This window comes from Poecile atricapillus, chromosome 15, assembly GCF_030490865.1.
Source record: "Poecile atricapillus isolate bPoeAtr1 chromosome 15, bPoeAtr1.hap1, whole genome shotgun sequence".
Lineage (NCBI taxonomy): Eukaryota > Metazoa > Chordata > Aves > Passeriformes > Paridae > Poecile > Poecile atricapillus.
In genome coordinates, this window is record NC_081263.1 from 2,912,986 (window position 1) to 2,922,404 (window position 9,419).

At 45.1% G+C, this 9,419-nt stretch overlaps 1 long non-coding RNA gene across 1 annotated transcript; it reads left to right on the forward strand.

Annotated features, from left to right (window-relative positions):
- Positions 1-367: 367 nt before the first annotated feature.
- Positions 368-8,750, forward strand: LOC131584912 (uncharacterized). Its single transcript, XR_009278827.1, has 5 exons — positions 368-3,157; positions 3,427-3,602; positions 4,417-5,305; positions 5,908-6,375; positions 6,869-8,750. It is a non-coding gene; the product is annotated as an uncharacterized LOC131584912 (long non-coding RNA).
- Positions 8,751-9,419: the final 669 nt, after the last annotated feature.

The following is a 9,419-nucleotide window of genomic DNA, read 5'->3' on the forward strand; positions in this document are numbered from 1 at the left end:
ATAAATTCTGTATTGTGCTATTTACAGATTGTACCATATTGATGCTGCTTGTAGAAATCATGTGCCATACTAATCATAAATTCTGTGCTATGCTAATCAGAATATCCTGCTGAGAAAACCTTGATTGTAACTACAGTTTAGTGCTGTCCTTATTCTGCCAAAGACCCCTAAAAGAACCCATCTGTCCCCTTAGTGTCAGGTGTAACAGGTGTAATTCAAAAGGAAAAATCCCAGTAATATTTGCACTGACAGATTGTTGTCTTTGCACACCCCAGGCTGTGAGTTGGAGTCATTACAACTGTTATTTCATCCTGCAGCTGGAGTTCAGACAGCTGGAAGCCATCTATTTGCATTTCCAGGTAAGTTTAGGTTTATATACAGCAGGGCAGGGCCTACCCTGCTCTCAGCAACAGGACAGCCATTCCATGAGAGGAAACTGCTGCTGTTCTTCCCTTGCCCAGTCAGAATAAATGGAGCAGCGGCAGCTGGCTGGCTGTGGTGCTTTCAGCAGACATTCTGGGACTGCCACTGTGTTCTTGTGCACGTGGAGCAGCCTGTGCTCCCAAGAGTCTGCAGCAGGGAATGAGTCCTTGAGAGCAGAGCCTCTGGAGCAGCACACTGGGACATCAGCTACAAGCAGGGTGAGCTGAGAGTGGCAGTGACTGCACAGCCCCAGGCAGATGCAGAACGAGGGGAGTCAGGCTGGTACCTGTGCCAGTTTGATCTTGCTCCTTCCTCGGGGGCAAAGCAAACTTCCAGGTGTTTGCACCTGCTTCTGAAATGGGGATGGTGCTACACGTGGTCAAAGCAATTCACATTTTTGGTTGTAAGGTAATGTGAGACTGAGACAGCACCACAATGGGGACCATGTGGACACTTGTGCATGGACAGAATAATTCCAAATGTTTGTGTTGCATCAGTTCTGCAAATGCTTTTTGTTACAGTGCATAAAAGATACAATACCTGCCAGCATTAGCTTTGTAAAGAGAAACCGTTTTCTTCTGTTGACTAATTATCCAGTGAATATATTCAGTTTGAGGGGACACTTCAATAATTTAGCAGGCATGTGCCAGGTAATATAGGAGCTTTTGTCTTACTGGTGGCACAGATCTTGAATTGTGTGTAACCCAATCCCTGGCTTTATGTATTCAAGGAAGTCTTTGGTGTATAGCTCCTGTATCAAGTGCCACTGAAAAGCAGGCCTAGATAAGAGATTAAGGTAATGCTCTTCCCTGGGCACAGGGAAAATTTACCCTTTGCTGCCCAGGGTGTCTTTTTGCAGGCAGGAACTGCTTTATACGTGAGGGGTGTGGATATGCTGAGATCCAGCAATGAGTTTTTTGTAGGAACAGAAAAATGCTGCAAACTGCATGTTAAATACTCAGGTCAGCTAAGCCTGTCCTTGGGGGTGTATTAACAAATGCTTTGTTTGATAGGAAATGCTTTCTGTCATTAATGTTCCTTAAATGCAGATTGTTGATTTGCTGGACCAGACAAGGAGAGGGATAATGTTCAGTTCCTGGGAACATTCTGAAATAAAACTGGAGTAATGGATTTTCTTCAACCCTTCCCAAGGTGCTTCCTCACAGTTGTGCCATCTTCCAGAAAGGTGGAAGCTCAAATGTCCTTTTCTGACCCACTGCAAACTGGTTCAGTCACCTCCCTTTCCTTGCCTATAAAATGCATCTCACTACTGATCTACAGCAAAGGGAGATACATTTTGTTTAGAATATGCCACAATTAATGCACTCAGTAACAGGTAGAGATAATGCAGTGGCTCAGACTATTCTCAAATGACTAAATTGGAGTTCAAATACAATCTTTACTACCTTTTCTTCTTTGGAAGGACAGCTGTCTGCCATGCTCCTACTGTAACAGTGGGATTTATATGGAGTCAGGTGTCACTTAGTGACAGGTAATTGTTTTCTGCAGATACCTGACTCTTTTCCTTGGAGGTCTCCCTTTCCTAAATAATGTTCATTTCTACTCTGCAGCAGCAGGGTTGCAGACAGCAGTTGGTTGTTTAGGCATTAATGTTTAATTTATGGAACAGTATCTATATAATTGTAAAGAATAACATCTACATTTGTGGAACATTGTCAGACTTCAAACACGAGTATGTAGCATTTCAGAAACGCTTTCACTGGGCTGAAACAGCTTTTCAAATAACCACAGAAAGATGGTAAATGTCTATTTAAAGAGAACAGCTTAGCAAAACCTTGTCATTGAACCCTTCCAGCTTTTGTTCAGCCATTGGCTGCGTGATGCAGCTGGAGTCATTCTGCAGTGCTGACCTGTGTTTGTCACAATGGCTGAGCTCATCCAGCTCATCATCTGAGCCCCTCTCTTTGGTGGCCCTGCAAACAGCAGCAGGGAGATGAGAGAGAGGATTATTAAACTCTGGAAACTATTCTGCATGTGGCTTGGCCCAGGGTAACATTTCCCTCTAGTGACCTACTTGCTACTACCTTGCTCTTAACATCCTTAAGGATGGTGCTGTCCCAGCCACACCTCTGGTAAGGAAACAGCAGAGTGGTTTTTTCTCCTTGTAGGCTGATGAAAATGTCCTTTGAGGTAAGACTGGCCCTGGCACCCCCAGGCTGGCAAAAGGAAAACCACAGTCCAAGCAGCAGAATGGATTTCCTGATTTAGTACTGATCCATGCACTTCATATGTGCTTGACTTCAAAATACAGATCAGCTGACTTGCCAGCCTTTGTGTCCTCCTGAGAATGCATGTAAAACCTGCCCTCCTGTCTTGCACCTTTCTCTGTGTGCTTCCCCACTAACTAGAGGCAAGATGGGCACTAATTGGACCATAAGATTTAGCAGGCAGTGGCCTGCCTTTGTTTCACTTGCCCTGTTCAGCTGATGTCACTGTCCTGTGGCAATGTTGGGGACAGAGTGTTGCTGGTGACTGCCTGTCGAGCTGTTGATGGCTTTTCCTCACCAGGAATCACTGCTCCAGCAGATTGGATGTGGATGTTGGACTGTCAGGAGCTGGGTGGCATTGCCCAAGAGAGCTTTGACCCCTCCAGTCAGTGATTGTGCTGCCCTGCTTTGGCACCATCGTAACTGATTCTTTTTGGAAAAGGCCCATTTTGGACTTTTTGATACCATGTAGAAGCTGGGATCATCCTGCCCAGATTTCAGTGCAGGTAACTGGTTTTCTTTTTAAATACCTTTCCAGGCTCCATGGATAAAGCTGCTGTATCCAGTGCTGGTACGTTGGTTTGTTGTCTTGACATTCCATTTGTGTTTATATCCTGTTCAGAGCCACTGCAATGAACCTTTGCTGCCCTGTGTTTAAATAGAGTAGACATGGTAACTAGAAGGCTCTAAGAGTTTCAAACAAAACCTTTAAGGAAGGTTAACTGCCATGCTAATATTTTTTTCTTTTTGTGTATGTTCTTCTGCACCTGGCCAGGTTCATTGTGGGTGTTAAATACCTTCTAAAAGTATCACACCTGAAAAGTGATATCAGAGTAGATGGATTATTTATCTCATTGCATGTGATGTGACAGAAGAGTCTGGATTAGTGAGGACTAAAATACAGCAACCTGGAGAAAAGGACCAAGGGGGGGATCCATGGGTGAGACCTGGGTGTGCTCACCTGTGGGAAGGGGGATAGAAATTGGGTCTGCCCCAGTGCTCTGGATGTGTTCCAGCTCTGGGCTCACTTGTCTTTTGCTGTTAAGAATATCTGTTGTGTCCATATAGCTGTGCTCTGCATCCCAGAATTGAGACATCTTGTTTAATGTTCTTCTGTGTCCTGACTATTCCCTGCTTGGAGAGGGTGGACAGTTCCTGCTCAGTTTGTGCTACCAGTGTCACGTGCACTCCCATGAAAAGGTCATGAGATGTGGCCCTGGCAGCTTTGGCAGAGATTGTTAGAAGCCTTCTGGCATTTTCTTTTTTTTGAATCAGAAAATACCACTTAGTTTTAACATAACTCCACAAATATTTGGAAAAAAAAATTATTAGTGCCATTCCAAAAGGCTTTACTTTTTCTGCTTCCTTCTTTTAAAGAACATTAAATGACTTCTTGTTCATTTTAAAATGTAGTTTTATGGTTTTCAGACTTTGAAAGAATGAAGTTACAATTAATATTTTCCCAAAGTACAACATAAAATTGAAATAGCAAAAATATTTGTTTAACTATTTTGAGATGTAGTTTGCATGTTTGACTCAAATGGAATGTTTTTTTCTAAAAAACTTTTTGAGGGAGGAAAACCCTCCTGATAATTAAATCTCAGCCTGAGAGAGATAGGACAACATTTCCATTAAAGAGAGACAGAGTTTCTGTGCAGGAATTCAGGAAAGGAACTGTATCTTCATTGGAGGTCGTGTTTAGCAGGTGATAAGTGGTTTCATCTCCTTATCCTTCTCTCCCTTTTCCCTGTGCCCTGCCTTGCAGATTTGGGGATACTTGAGCCAGTTCCTGAAGAGACTCTCCCTCCATGACATCACCAAAGGCAAACTTGAAGAAATGGGCAGTATTTTGGCCTATATATTTAATATTCTGCTGAGGTGTAGATGCTGTCATAGCAGGAAAATGTTTTCTGGATCTGTCTTACAGCTCCTGGTCCCCAGTGCTTACTGCCAGCGGAGGAGCTGTGGTAGAAAATCTGGAGAGGAACTTCTGTCCCAGAAACCACCACGAGCTGTGTGCTTTGTCCTGTTCCTTTTCTGCTTCTAACCCTTCATCATCCCTTCCCTGACTCCTATGAAGTAAAGAAGAAACTAAGATCAGCTAGTGAAGGATTTCCTGGATTTGTTGCATAATTTAGTTGCAATATGAACATCTGCACTCTTCATTAGTCATTCACTACGAGGTCAAATAGAGATCATCCCCGAGGTCACAGGAAAGGCAAGGGTTACCACTGCTCTAGGCCAAGACATTACAATACTGATGATGACAAAACTATTTGGCAGGGTTGCCAACAATGCCAAAAAACAAGCCACCATCCTAATCAAGGGCAGTATTTTGATTGTTCAGAAAGCCAGCCCAGCTCCCTGCTGTCACACTGTGACAATCCCCAGCCCAGTGTCATTCCAGCTCCCCAGAGTGCTCTGCCAGCGCTGGGAGAGTCTGTACACACAGCTCCCAGGAGCTGTACCTGGATAAACAGTGAACTGGAGATGGTGGAGGAGAAATTCCCCAAGGGCAGAGTAAAAAGCATCAAGAAATGGAGGTGTCACCACTCAGGGTGGCTGCAGCACATCTTCACCACTGAAGGGACACCACCACGGGGTCCACTGAAGCAGCTTTCCTTGCTCACCTGATGCTTCCTGGTCCCAAACAGGTGCTTCATCCTCCCCCTGACACACGTGACTGGCACAAGGGCATGTGGAAGGAAAAGTGCCAGGCTGTGCTCTGAGAAACTCCTGGGAAACGCTGATGGCTGGCACAAAGAGCAAAGCACAAGATTCCTGAATATTAGACATTGTCCCTGCTGGCAGTTGCAGAGATATGAGCAATGTGATGGCACAGTTTCCTTGGCCATACTTAATGCCTTTATTTTCATCTAGACTTAGATCCAAGACTTGCAGTGCACTTCCTGTGGCAAGATCCTCCAAGCAGTTATGAGCTCTGCAATGTCTCCTCCAAGCCTCTTCTTCTTCAGGAATCTTGCTTGCAGTTACCATGATTCTGTTTGTCCTTTGTCATGGCACAGATATGCAATTTTTGTTTTGTAAAGGGACATCAAATGGGAGGGCAGGAAAGTTTGAGGAAGTACAATTAGATTTTTAATGACATTTGCTTTAGAAAGGAAAGCACTCTAACATGTGCTTGTGGTCCAGAATTGAGTGAGGTGTTCCATTTGTTGTTCTCTCACTCCCAGAGTTACCAATATCCATACCTATATATATATATATATATATATTTTTTTTTTTTTTAATGCAGGTTGCTGTAACATTAAGCCAGATCACTCTAGATGCCCACTAGAGCTGATGGTCTGCTTGTGTGTCACCAGTGCAGCCAGCAAAAGGATCAGCATCCCCACTTCTGGAATATTCAGAAGAGGAAATAGTCCTGTTGGAAGATTCCTACAGAAACCAAAGCCAAAAGGCAGCCCTGATTGGGAACCTCCTCTGCTCAATTATTTTGTTACAAGTGGCCCAAAGAAGAATGATTTTCATTCTTCAATTCTTGTTGCAGCAGCAGCTCTGGGTTAAGCAGTGGTTATGGTGTGCTCAAGGCAGCAACCCAGAAAATCTGACACAGAGGGCCCAGATGCAGAATTTCCTGCGATAACCTAAACCAAATGCCACTGAGTGCAGCTCCCCTCGAGATCTCCCTGTTCACAGCCTCGCTGGTGGCCAGCATCCAGACTGAGCATTAGTAAAACCAACAAACCAAACAGTTCCCACAGTAAGTCCCTTGCTCTCCAGTTAACTTATTTAGCTGTGGAGCTTCTACGGGGGATGTTTCATCTGCTGTTGTTGCAATAAGCGGGTATCCATGGCAAAACCCAAGGGTGCTGCCCTACAGCAATGAAGTCTTGGCTAAGCAGCAGCAGGAACTGGAAAAGGTCAGAGCTCCACAGTAGCTCTGCTCCATTTTAAAAATAAAGCCCATCAGTTTGCTAAGAAGTGAGGCAGGTTCTTCTTGGCTTGCAGATCAGGGTGTCTCAAATCAGTTTTCCCAAAGACACTGGGGGAGGAAAGGAAAAGGCTACAAGTCTACAAGGAGAGCATCACAGAGCTTCACTGCCAAGGGAGGGACAACAACAGAAGGGACTTTGGGGCTTTGCAGAGGCCAAGGAACAGGGAGCATTTTCCCTGCTGCTCTTTCCACACCTCTGTCCTGCTCTTGTGCTCCCAAAGGTGTAACTTCCTGCTATAATTTGTGTTTCATCCTTTAGGCAGGGACCATTTCTATATGGTTCTGTACCTGGAGAGCCTTGCAGTGCCACCTTCTCTAGGATTTCCAGTGGAATCCAGCACACTGGTTTGGTGATCTGCAGCTGTTCCATTCCACCTCTTGGATAATGCTGCTGAAGTCCACCAGAAGGAGCCTTTGTGTATCAATTTTGCATAAGCCTTGAGGAATGTATTAACATGTAAGTAAAACCCCAGTGAGTCCTCTTAACTGTGTTGAATTATCATAAAATTAATCTTCCCAATCTGAATGAGAATAGGATGCTCTGGATTTGCAATACAAATCCTGTGCATTAAGGGTATGGATGGTTGTACACCCACTGCCAAAGATGACTTTTCTCCCAGCCTCCTCATTGACTGACCTGTGTAGTTTTATTTCGTAATAACTACAAAGGACTTAATGCACCCCTACAATAGTTTATATCAGGTCTGTGTTCTCCTGCTTGCTTGCAGTCTGCTCTTAGGTTTGTGCTGAGAAATATCCTGCCTTCCCCAAAGCAGCTTTGTACTTTGAGATATGCCTGTCTTTACAGGAGTTATCTGTGGTCAGAGAAAGCTGAAATATATACTTCTCAGGTACTCCTATTGTTGCAGTAAACTGGCTCTGCCAAGCTCCTGCAGCTTTGATCTGATGGTTGGATTTCATCTGTAGGTGTTTTGAGGAGGATGAGTGCTTTCCACAAGAATGAGGCAGAAAAAATAAAAGCAAATTAATTAACTTCCATGAAGTTATCCTTACTCACTTTCTCTTCCCCTTCCTGCTGTGTTTGTGGTAACAGCTCATTAGAGCCTGTGTTTGCAATAGCTGCACTATTGAAATCTCTCAGGAGATTTCATTTCCCGTCCTGCTTTCCAGGATGTGGCAGAACCGAGGCCGCCTCCCCCAGCCACACCAGCAGTACCGGGGGTTTGCAGGCAGGTTTAGCCTTAACTCCTTTCTTGCTCTGTTCTGCCAGTAAGAGAACTCCAGTTCCTGCCTCAAGGGAAGAAGAGGAGCTGGGATTTCTCCTTTGAGAGATGTGGAGCTCATGTTTGAAGAAGAAAAAAGCCTGTGCTGCTTTTCCCCCCCTGCTCACCATAAGCATCGAGAACAGAGATGCTGCTGGTCTCTCTGGAGAACTTTGCCAGCCCTGCCTGCCCTGCAGAGGAGCCAGAGTCTGGTTGGATGATTTGAATCTCTGCCATCATTTGGAGCAGAATGAAGCTCTGTAAAAGGACAGTGACTGAATGCCAACTGGGCTGTCATTAGCTCGGGCAGCGCAGGAAGCAGCTGATGTGCAGTTTGTGGTGGAAGTCATGCAGACAGAAGGGGTGACTCAGGGGTGGAGAGGCCCCAGCCCTGGCTGCAGTCCAACCCCAAAGGTGTATCCCAGGCTTGCTCTTCGGATGGACCAGGGACACCTGCTGGCTCCACAAGACACAAAGGCCCCAAGGACCATCCATTTGCAGAAGGCTGTCCATCTTCCAGTGATGTTGGGTGCTGCTGGCCCAGCTCCATCTTTCTTCCACAGTAATCAAAGGAAATGCACCCTAATCTTGAAGTCTGGTGCTTCAGAAGTAAAAAGCTTAATGGCTTTCCTTGGCTTTTTTTTTCTCTCTCTCTTTTATGAAGCATAGGGTGTTTAGAACTATGGAAGCAGTGCAAGAAAAATATTAATGAATAACTATGGAGTGCAGACATTAATGCATTCCTTTCTCTTGAAATAACTGGCTTTTCTCTGTGGGGTCTGTAACAAAAAAAGTGTCTGCAGAGTCTGAACCTGCTGTATAGAAGCCAAAGTAGATGATGATTTAGAACTTCACCGGCTTTTTTTTTTTTTCCTTTTTCTTTTTTCCTAAAATGTTATCTCTGCATTTCTCATGTTGCAAAAATCTCTTTCTCTGAGAAATGGTAAATGTAAGGCACAGGGGCAGTTCTTGAGATTCTGGGTGCAGAAAACTATGAACAAATAATGATTTTTGGGATCCTCTCCCACACCCCAAACTTCAACTGATACTGGAGAGGAGGAATTAAAGCAATGCAAGCATCCCACCATTGGAGTTCCCCAGTGGTGTTCTGAAGTACCAAGTTAGCTTTTCAGCTTTTGTTTTCCTGCAGTTATGGACCAAGGGCTACATGCAGCAGCTATGGGGCTGTGTTACAGTAAATTCTCCCAGGTTTGAATGGCAGGTCAGGCCAGAAACCTGTAGTCCAGGTCAAAGGCACTGGCACTTCACAGCAGGAGCTGCCCATCCTTTCATAGAAACAAAATGCAAAAGGAGGATGGTGGAGAATCCCGACTACCAGTGGAAATGGGAATGGTGCATCCCTGTCCCCAGAGAGAGGCTGCGCAGGTACACAGCCCAGTGGAGAAGCAGGAGGCTTAGGAACCAGCTTGAGAAAGATAATTCTGGACCTTTGTTCACTCCTTGAGCCCCTCCGTGGTTGTTCCTCCTTGGCGATTCGGTTCAACACCACCCCTTCCTCCTGCCTTGGCTTCGACGGTGCCTTTGTCACCCAGCGTGCCACAACGGCCGCCAGCTGCCGGCTGGCTT